We start from the raw sequence: 11,524 nt of genomic DNA, 5'->3' as shown, positions 1-11,524 counted from the left end.
ATATTAATATATATACTAAAAAAGATATAATCCATGTGAAAATGATTTATTTATTTATTTATTTATCGTACAAATAAGTATAAATTAGTCACTATATATACTCAAAAAAGCACCAAAATAAAAACATGAGTAACAGAGTGAGATCCCTTTAAAAACAAAAGAAGCAATTCCACTTGGCATACATGCAACTTGACCAGTGATAGCAGCATGGTCTATTTGGTGGCGTATACATTATTAACACTGCAAAGTTGCACTTCTTCCAAAATTAGTTCCACCCATCCACTTGCATTGCCACACTGGAAGTGAATCAAGACATACATACATCTTCCTTCACCTCTCTATATATAAAGCTTTCCATGCCATAAATTGCATGAATCTTTATATATGTATCCTCTTATTATTATGGCACCAAAAAACTTTGCTTTCTCTTTTGCTTTCTTTCTAGCATTAATTATTTTCTTTCATGGGTTTCAGTCCATTGAGGGACGCTACCTAAAGGACGAGGTGCATGGTGTGATTTCAAATAATGCAAATACATCTACAGACATGGTGGTTAGTACAACGGGACTGCCACCACCACCACCACCACCACCAGCACCGGTTCTCGGGCATGGTGTTGATGATTTTAGACCTACAGATCCAGGTCATAGCCCCGGTGTCGGACACTCAATTCAGAACTAGGAATGGGGCTCCGCTTATGAACTCAATTACTCATTATTATTATGTACATCAAAATAAACTCACATTTTAATTTGGTTCTACGCCTGCACTTATTATCACGAAAATGTTTCGATTTTCTTATTTTTAGTATCCAAATTTAAGATTCTAGGAGCAATTTAGTAGTTATTAGGTGTAGGGAGTATTGGTAGTATACTAGGTATGTATAAGGTTAATAAGTTCACTTCTCGTTTTCAGTATTATGTATCCCTAAAAATATTACCCATGAATTCATTCTTCATGTTTCAATTTTATTGAGTTTGTTGTATTTGAAGGAATGTGATAATAAAGACTGAATGGGGTCAATCATGCGTGGGTGTGATGTATGTAATGTCATTTGTCATAGCCGGAATTGGATAATGATTGGCTTAAGCGAATCGTCCCCTTGCTAACAATCTAATAGTTCTTTTGTAATAATAATTCTTTCTAAATTATATATTTGAAGTTAAGATTATCAAATACCATTGCCATATCCAAATAATTTATACAATTATAAATGTCATCATCATATTATAATTAGACAAATATGTTAAAAAATCTTAACTTAATTCTAGGATTATTCATGTTAAATTATTAAAAAAATATCTAAAAATAAAAATATATTTAGATGATTGAAAGTTTGGTTCTTATTATTATTTTTTTTTATTTTTTTAATTAAAATTTACTACATAAGTCAAAATATAAAATAGCTAATATAATTAAATTTATTTATATATATAGTCCACAAATTAAAATAGACTAATAAAATAAAATTTCCTAACAAAATAAATATTCTGAATGAATTATGTCTATGACATATATGCAAAATAAGAAAGTTAAGGGTGTGTTTGGTTTGCGATTCATAATCCTCTGAGAGATTATTACTCATTAAATAGATGATATTATTTCGATAAAGACATTAAAAATGTCTTTTTTAAAGACGTTTATATGTGTCATAATATTATTGGACATCTTTATTAAACCGGTTAATAATTTATTTTTTAATAAACTAGAATAAAATCGATTTATTATAACAATAATAATAAACCCAATTGTCCGCACTATAATTATTAGACCCAATTTGATCCGACCGATTTACACAATTTAAACCGAATCATGTTTAAATTTTTTGATAAAAAAAATATATTCCTAATTTTTATTTTAAAAAAAATAAAAAACAACTATAATCCAGTGGGTTATTTAAATAGATCGGTTCGATTAGATTTAATCACAATTGAGTTTATTGTTATTGTTATAAAAAATTCAATTTTATTTTAATTTGTTAAAAAATTTAAAAATAATCAATTTATTAATACGTCCAATAATAATGCGACACATAAATATTTTTATAAAAAGACATGTTACTTATTTTTATGATAACGTCCTCCTTACTAAGAAGCATACAAATTGGGACTTTGACCAATATTTATAGTTGATAAACCTAAAGTGTGGTTGGATGAGTTTTGCAACTCAATCAATAAATAATATATCTATCACTCATTCGAGATCATTTCTGTATCAAATATGCATATTTTGTATTAAATAATTACTCAAGATATACCGTCAAAATTAATATTACACATTGAAATGACTAAATAAAAATGCACGAGAATGAGAGTTGGGTCATACTTAGATATTTATCTAAAAATATAAACTTGAGAAAGTATATCAAGTCTTTTGAACTTTGTGAGTAGTGAAAAATATGAGTTAACTTTCAAAAAAAAAAAACTTAATGGGAAATATCGTCTAAGGTTTATAGAATAACACAACAATTTCAAAAGTAGTTTTGAGGTATATATACGTGCCATTCAAACAAGATAAACTAAAAGATATAGAGTTAAAAAGAAACACACAAAGATATATACATTGGTGCAGGTAATTATTTATGTTCAGTCTTTAACTAAATTGAGAGGTCTACTATTTGATAGTGTTTAATTATAAGATATTATTATTTCCTCAAGTATTCTTAGACTAATATTGACTCAAAACACAAATAATCTAAAACTTATTAGATATTCTTAAATAAGTCTTACACAAATATGACTCATAATCGAAGTGATCTAAGAATTTTACATATTCTTGTCACAAGTCCTCTCAAGCCGAGATTGATAACTAAGGATGTGTTACAATTAATTTTTTTTTTCTAGACATACATGAGATCATTGTTCCAAGATATAAACAAGTGTAGGAACTATATAAATTGTGTTTTTTAATATAGTTTAAGTTAAAACAAATTTTTAACCTAGATAACAAACAACTTGTGATAATTGTACTCTTCTGAGGTATGAAGAGTTTACAGAAAATTAAAAAAAAATAAAGAATTTAAAATGAACACTTGAAAGTAATCTTAATAATAATTCAATTCTGTTCAAATTTCTATTTTTTTTCATAAAATCCCTTGACTTGTATTTATAGTGTGAGCTTGACCAAGTAATGTAGGACATCCTTTCTTCTTTCATTTTCAATTTGATTTCTCAAAGTGTGAAAGAAGTATGCGCAAGTTCCTTTTTTTTGGTACAATGCTTTCAGACCTCTTATGTACTTGCATAAGTAGAATGAGAAAAATTTCTTTTTGAATATTCTAACTTGTTGAACATACTTATATTTTGGAGCCAAAATATATATGTTAGATTGGATACTTTTATGAAGTCTTGTGACGGGTACCTTGTTTTTAAAGTCCAAGAATCATGTTTTCATATCTTTTGAGATGAATTTTAAAGTATTACATATTAAATACAACCTTCTCTCGAACTATATATGCTCATTTCTAATTTGCAATAAATTACTCAGGAAAATATTTATTAATATTTTAGAAACTGAGCAAATTGTTAGAAATGAATTAATGAAATTTTAAGATTATATCTATTATTTGTTAATTATCAAAACTCAATTAATCTAACATATAAAACTAATACACACTGAGAGACTTTACCTTTTTGAGTAGTGCATTTCTTATATGTGCCAAATCGAATTAACAAATCTTACTACAAGAAACATCGTTAAAATCGACGGCCAAATCGACGGATAAGCCGTCGATAATATTAAAATTCGACGGCAAAATGGACGGCGGGGTTGGTCGCTATTAAGCTTGTCGATTTTTCAAAATGCTAATAAAATCGACGGCTTGCCTAGCCGTCGATAATAATTTAATAAAATCGACAGCGCTTCTGTCTATAATATGAGTTTGAGAGTTTACACTCTTACTAAAATCGACAACATCGGCGTCGATATTATTATATAAAATCGACGCCATTTCTGTCGATATTTGATCCAATAAAATCGACAACATTTTTGTTTATAATATGTTTACTAAAATCGACAACGCTGCCGTCGATATTGGATCCAATAAAATCGACACAGTTGCCATCGATTTTATTATTCATATACCAACAAATTCTATGTCTATATTTGGGTTTTCTTGTCTATTTTATAATTAAAAAGCGACGACTATTCCGTCGATTTTAATAGATACGTTTTAATTATTTTTTTATTTAAAAAATAGTAAACAATTAATGCTATAACCAATAAGCTCACAGTAATTCAAATCTATTTAACTACTAATTTTATATATACATATGAACAAATAAATAAATAAAATAGAAAAGCATCATATTTTCTATTACTCGCTAAGAACTTTGATCAAACATGTAGCACGCATCAGTAACAGTGTAGCTACAAATTCAAACATGGTCTCCTATCAGCTATCTAACAACCCATTCATTATATTCAAAAATATTTCTACCATATTCAAAACAATTGGAAAAAACAAGAAGAAGAAATTGTGAATGCTGGTATATTTGACCTGAAAATATGAATTGAAGGCTCTTCTTTCTTGTAGAAGAAGAGAGAGAAGAAAGGTTATTGAAGCTCATGGGCATGGGAACAAAGGACTTGAGTATTGTGATAGCATCTGCCACCGTCATTCTGAGGAGGAAACACCACACAACATAATAATAATTGAAAATACTTACATTTTATAAGGATCGTCTCCTGCATAACCTGTTGGCTTCGGTATAGGCATCAAAACCTACAAACCAAATCCAAATATCCAAATACATACACTAGTGAAATCAATTGTTATTACAAGAAGGCTAACTAACTAAACTAACTGTAAGCAAGTTGCCAATCAAGAAAGAAACTAGTTCCTAAAAGCCAAGTTCAGAGGTCATGTTCGTTCTCTAATGCCTCAGACAACTCATAAAAGATGGTAGCAGCAAGCATGATCTCAGCTCCTGTGCCAAATGGACCCATCATCAAGTCTCCAAGCACAGTTAATACCCCCATGCACATTCCACCATAAACTGCAGCAGTAACTATATAGAGATTCAGTTCCCTTCCCATGTTTGAGTTCCTCTGTCCATTCATCTGTCACTTGGTGTTTCTACAAAAGCATTGTTTAACATGGGCTAGTAATAAGAACATGGACTAGTTCTGTAACAACACCTTCAAATTCAGCTCCCCTGTCACTGTTGATTGTTGTGAAGCTAAAAGCTTTCCAAATTATGCTCCCACATATATTTTAAGATCATATTTGATACTTTTGCTAATGATGTTTCACTTCCTTTTTTCATATCATCTTACGTAGCTAGAGCTCCCTTTCAAAAAAAAAAATTGGTTTTGTTGATTAAAGGATTAAACATTTCCTGCAAAAAGATAAATTTGAAGTAATAGAGTCACAAGATGGCAGTACCGGTACAAAAAGGAACTAAATGGCATACCGTCTTTGCAGCTCTCTAAGCTTCTCGAGTAGTTCCCAGAATTTTGGACGGGAAGCTGGATTACTAGTAGAATGAGATTAAGTTGTAAGTTATAATACTATTTCTTTTGGATGAGAAATAAAAATAGTTGTTTAATAAAGAGATGAGCATGCACACCGATGCCAGCAGCTCTAAATTATAGAAGCCCATCGTGATCAACATCTTTTGGAATTTCAAGTCGCTGATCCATGAACCCCACGGCTCCAATCACCTGCAATGTTCCTAGATGAACAATTAATCTATATGCACCCAAAGGGATACACAATTCATGTGATGTCTATCATTCTAGTTTGAGTATCTATTTTTTTCAAGATACTTTCAAGGTTTACATAAGCATGAAAGCAATACCTGCATTGAGTTGAGATTATCCCAAGGGATCTTTTCGGTTGTAGGTTCCCATAATATTACTCCAAAGTTGTATACATTAGACCTGGAGTTCCCAAGGACAAGCAAAAATGGATTTTCAAGGACTCAAATTTCTTTAAGAACATTTGATAGAAATCAAATTTCTTTAAAAAAAACTACATAAACCAAGATGGCAGCACCGGTACATAGTAGCATAAACTAAAAGTAGCACAAATATATTCAACACAATAACGCTATTAAATAATTGGAATCTATTTCAATGTTAAGCCACGATGTAGAACAATTAAAATAGCACCTTATCCACATGGTTGATGAAAATTGAGGAGTTCAAACAACACGTACTTAAGAGTAAAACAATTTTGCTTGGAGGCTTATACAGAAGGCTTGCATATTACCTCTGATAATGACGCAGATAAGAAAATAGCTATCTCTTTTCCAATTTTCGCTTGACGTGTGTGCATATATTTAGTGAAATCGAAGCAAAACTAACCATAACAAGAACATCAAAAACTTACTCATGGTTTTGATAGAAAGAATTCCATCTGTTTTACAAGCATCAATAGAAATTAAAGAGAGGAACAATTAGAAATTATAAATCACACTAATATAAAGGTATGTGCTCATTACTTGAGACTCGAAGAGAGGAAGACGTAGATCAAGCGAGAATCATCGAGAGTCTGCATATCTTCTCCGATAATTGACATCTCTGAAACGCTGAAGATATTAACTGAAATCACATACTCACAAGTTATAGTTAACAAAAAAAATCAGAGAACCAAAAAAAAGAGAAAGAAATCAACAATTCGCAGAGCAGAGAAGAAGGCGAAGCTCACGTGTAAGCTTAAATTATGAACCGAAGAGAACTCCATTCGAAAATCAGAAATTGGGGATCACATTTCACAAAACAGGGAAAACAACAAAGAAAAGTAAAGAGAAAAGAAAAACCGAACCTTATTGATACAACGTGTTTCGATTTGAAACAGGGGACGGAGGGACGGCGGCGCGAGTGCGACGGGGCGACGACGGGTGTTGGAGCAGCAGAGTAACGACACGGTGGCAGCAGAGCGAAGAGGTGTGGCGGCATCGAGAGGGAGGGTTGGTGAAATGGTAGAGGTGAAATGGAAAGCGAATTGGGGTTAACTTATGTAGTAAATTGAAGTGAATTGAGACGGAATCAAGGACGCGGGGAGGAAACAGTGATAAAATTTTTTTATGATAAAATCGACACCAATTTCGTTGATTTTATTTAGAAAAAAAATTGACATTTTGGCCGTTTATTTTACATAATAAATCTAAGCCACTTATCTAATTTTAAAGAGAGATCTTCACCGTTTAAATTTATCAACAACAAAGGCTGTCGATATAATAAATATTAAAATAGACGACATTTTCGTCGATTTTAAAGGGAAAAAAAATCTTAACCTTTTCTTTGTCGACAATGTGACGGTAGTAACAAAATGATCTAAGTTGCTAAAATAATCGACGATCCGATCGTCGATTTTAATATTTTATTTCTAATTTATTGTTTTTCATTTTATCGACGACCAACTGTCGAAAAATATCGACGAATATTTTAGCCGTCGATTTTTGTCGTCGATAATTATGCTGTTCCTTGTAGTGTCTAACATGTGACCATGTTAACTATCAGGAAAAAAAATATGTGGCTCACGTATTAGTCTAATATCAGTCTTACTAGCTGAGTAACTAATCATTAAATTATTATATTGGTGTCAAGTACAATAGGATTTATTACTAAAGCCATTTGTTTAAGTCAAAATGTTCACTACATCATGATCACTACTCTCAACAATCTATTGTCAAAACACTACTGCTAAAGATTAGACAATATTTGTAGGTTGTCCTAGATATATTAGATACATAGGTTGGTTACTCTGGTTAACTGCCAAACTGCCAAACTGCACAGGTACTTGAGAATTACACTCCAATAGAAAAAGATGATGTTGTGCGGGAATTGGCGGCGATTTTTTTTTTCCGCAAAATCAAATGCCGGCGGTTAATTGGACCGCCATGAATATGGGTGTCGGAATTGGATTTGGCGGCAGTTTCCAGCAATCAATGGTATAACCGCCGCTAAATCAAAATTTTGCGGCACACCAATATAAAACCGCCGCCAAATGAGCGTCTCATAATTTGCTTTATATTTACCGGCGGTTTCCAAACCGCTGCAATTTCTATCCATAGTTCCAAGTCCCCGCACGTTTAGCGGCGGTTTCAAACTGCCGCTAAATGCTAATATAGTTTCTGTCAGAGGTACCGGCGGTTGCAAACCGCCGCTAGATATAATAGTTTTTATAATCATTGAACTAAAACAGAGGCGATTTAAAACCACTGCTAGTCTAAGAGAAATTGAAAAAAAAAATGGAAATTTGGGTTTTTCAAAAAACACGCATAATTGGTTTAAAATATTATTCAATTATTTTTTAAATTTTTTTATATTTTTTATTATTTTAAGAGTGAATATTTTCAACCTTAGAATCTAAACTTGTAGCAAAAACAAAATTGAAATATAAGCAAAACAAGAAATATATATATCCATCAAAATAGAAATTTAAGAGATCTCTTTCGAAGAGTTGCTCAGTCTAATTCAATAAAATATTTACTTCAATGCAAAATATCTCTAATCCTAATATTCTATTTTTCACTCTATCATTCCACGAAACTCATCCCTGCAGCGATGTCTGGTGGCAGCTCCTCACCCTGCTGTTGAAACAGATAAATCAGAGCACCCTCCATCGCCTTCATCTTTTTGTTCTCTGCTGCTGCCTCATCCTCCATCGCCTTCCTCTTCAACTTCTCGCCTTCCAGCTTTGCCTGCAATTCAAGCAGCTTCCTCTGAGTCTCCTCTAGTTGGACTCCGTTGCCAGGTGCGTGTGAATTTGGACCGAAGAATTAACTAGGAGTCGGTCCAAAACCCACACCATGTACTCTACCTGGTTTCTCTTTTCCGAAAACCTGAGCAATGGAATCATTTTGAGACAACACCCTAGATGACTCATCCTGTTGCTCAATCTCCTCAATTCTTTCCTACAGACACAAATTAGCAAATACAATAAATATGTTGATAGATCCATCTCATGTCAAGAACACACCAAAAGATAACAACATAGGATGCCAACTACTATGAAAAAGAAGTAAGGGATAAATGAAACTCAATCATTCAAATTCTACCCCAACTATTTCCAAATTATATCGAAGTTCAAAATGCCAAGAAACATAACAGGTAAATTTGCAATGATAATTAAAGTAAGATGAATTAGAAATTGTAAAGGTCTCTTGGTCCATTATGACATAGGAGAGTAAACCATTCACCAAAGAGGTAAAAAAACAAAATAACATAAAAAAGTAGACTATTACCCTATTAGAGGTGTTAACTTTATTGATCAATTATAAGTAGTAGTACTTACACCGATAGCTCTAGCTTCATCATTCATATAGGAGCCATCTTTTTTTGTGCACTGTGATCCATAACTCTCCTCTACCGACTCTTCTCCCTTGTTGTTCCGACTATATCAACAAATTTTATGCCATTACCGTATTTAACACAATCAAGGCAATCTTAAGTCACAGAAATAGTCCAAAGAATGAATAACAAAAGTAAAGTACCTCTTCTTTCATCCGCCGTGCAAAGCTTTTCGAACCGCCAGTGTGGGTATATAGTTGCTTTGATCCTTTGCATTTTTCCTGCACTTCTCCTGTTGGTCCAGTAGAGACAAAGGGCGATTAGAAACTGATTTAAAAAGACTCAATGCAACATAAAAACTATTGTTGTGTACCAATGATCTACTAGATTACCTTCATCTCAGCTTTGGCGCGATAGTTAAGGAACCATCTCCAATGCTCTCGATCGATTCCCAGGGACGGTTCTCAATATTTTGTTCAGTCGTGAACGTTGGCTCGAAATAAGCATTATACAACCTCAGTCTTGTTTCCTTCCAAGACTTCCCCATACTTTCCAAAATATTTTTCTTGATAGTTCCTTCACTATCTTCATCAAAGTGAAAAATTTGCTATACAGATAATAACAATTTGTCAAAAATTGTAAAAACAAACAGATTTATTTCAAAGGGCATATAAACTTTTACCTTGACACATTTGTTATAAACTTTGTCCTTAGTGGTAATCTTACGCCAACTTTCCTCACAGATAGAAAATTTTTCAAAGTCAGATCCTAACAGACCAAGCATGCCACTCAACAGTCCAGCTTCGTTTCCAATTGCTTGCTTTGCATTGTTGACCTGAGCACGATCTTTCTACCGTTTGGCCGTTCCATAGCCTCCTTCACGCTTAGTCTTACCGGCTTGATTGTGCCATTGGAATCTATAAGCCAAACATAATACCTTATGTGTATCCATAGTGGACAGCATGCAAGAATAAGAATACATAACGAGAGTCTAAATCATGTTGAACATATAAACATTATTAAATAAATTACCGATTATCCTGACTTCCCAAAACTCTGTAGTCTTGCGTCCTTTGCGATTCTGAGCTCTAGATTCAACAAATGAGTCATCAACTTGTTGATCAACAGAATCTATATCATTGGCATTATCTGCGGAGTTTACATGGCTTGGCTCCGAGTTCTAAATATTATTTGTCCTCGTTTGTGGAGCAGGCCTTGGTACACTGCGCGGCAGAAGGAATGGGCATGAAGTTGGAGGGACACTATCACCATTGTTCAGGAGAATTCCAGAGTCATCGCGGTGGGAAGCCGAGACCGGAGGTGGAGCCGTTTGTGGTTGCTGACATCCTGGTCCTAGTTTTGATTTTTTTCGTCAAACAGCCTTTTCTAGCCATCTTAGAAGATAAAGGGCACCTGTTTCAACGAAAAAAAAATTTATAATCAAGAAGAGTCAAAGCACATTCATGCTTTTTGGGTAAATTTGTTTCAACCAAAATTGAATTATAATTCATTGACTAATTCATATAGAAAAAACAAGTTTAAATATAGATATAAGATTACATACATGTGAAACTATAATTTCTGCCCAGGAATCTAAAATACTCCCAACCATTTTAACATAAAAAAGCACCACATAGATTCAAGAGTGTATCAAATGCAAATGACAACTCCAATTGTCTGTCTAGCATTATTGCCTTATCTTGCTTATTGTGTAACTTAATTACTGTGTTTTGGCTTCAAATATCACATACACTGTATTTATTAAAGCCTAAGTGACTAAATAATTTCCAAGAACATGTTGCACCAAATACACAGGGAATAAGAGAAATATATATGATGAAATACACTATTAAAAAACACGATGCACAATTCAAAATTCAAAGTAAATGGTTACATATATCAAAGTCACATTTCATCTCCAGGTTTGAAAAAGGAAGAGCCGATAAATTACTCATCACCTCTCACAATTTAACGAGCTCCTTGCATTGATTATTTTATACATGTCCTAGAGTGTTAGCTATAATCATTGCAACGAGTATATAAGGCCAAAAAAATGTTATTTTATAATAACTATCAAATAATTAAGTGTTTTTTTAACAGTACACTTCATTTCACATACAAATTTTCTATTTTTTTGTTGTTGTTTTTACTGGGTACTCTATTTTCTATTATAATAAAAAAATGTCTTAGCAATAAAAAACATTCTTTATATAACACAAATCAGAGTACTAAGGAGTACCCTTTATTTACTGAATTTCTCAATTTTATTCGTTTGATATTTGGT

General features: G+C 32.6%; 3 long non-coding RNA genes across 3 annotated transcripts in view; 1 reads left to right on the top strand and 2 right to left on the bottom strand.

Annotated features, from left to right (window-relative positions):
* LOC110269996 overlaps positions 1-11,524 on the top strand; it is a 15,323-nt gene that overhangs the window by 3,031 nt on the left and 768 nt on the right. Inside the window, exon 2 of the long non-coding RNA XR_002358912.1 lies at positions 1,936-1,941. This is a non-coding gene — a long non-coding RNA (uncharacterized LOC110269996). The remainder of the gene's footprint in view (positions 1-1,935; positions 1,942-11,524) is intronic.
* LOC110269994 lies at positions 4,404-6,919 on the bottom strand. Its single transcript, XR_002358911.1, has 5 exons — positions 6,770-6,919; positions 5,802-6,546; positions 5,571-5,664; positions 5,415-5,477; positions 4,404-5,291 (listed from the first exon to the last, which is right to left on the bottom strand). It is a non-coding gene; the product is annotated as an uncharacterized LOC110269994 (long non-coding RNA).
* Positions 8,786-11,524, bottom strand: part of LOC107616870 — a 3,489-nt gene continuing 750 nt past the window's right edge. The window contains exons 2-7 of the long non-coding RNA XR_001614680.2: positions 10,273-10,653; positions 9,923-10,157; positions 9,633-9,847; positions 9,444-9,532; positions 9,245-9,344; positions 8,786-8,864 (exon numbers count right to left, since the gene is read on the bottom strand). This is a non-coding gene — a long non-coding RNA (uncharacterized LOC107616870). The remainder of the gene's footprint in view (positions 8,865-9,244; positions 9,345-9,443; positions 9,533-9,632; positions 9,848-9,922; positions 10,158-10,272; positions 10,654-11,524) is intronic.

This window comes from Arachis ipaensis, chromosome B01 (assembly GCF_000816755.2).
Source record: "Arachis ipaensis cultivar K30076 chromosome B01, Araip1.1, whole genome shotgun sequence".
Taxonomy (NCBI): domain Eukaryota; kingdom Viridiplantae; phylum Streptophyta; class Magnoliopsida; order Fabales; family Fabaceae; genus Arachis; species Arachis ipaensis.
The sequence above is the reverse complement of the archived record's forward strand: the minus strand, read 5'-3'. Positions and strand labels throughout refer to the sequence as shown.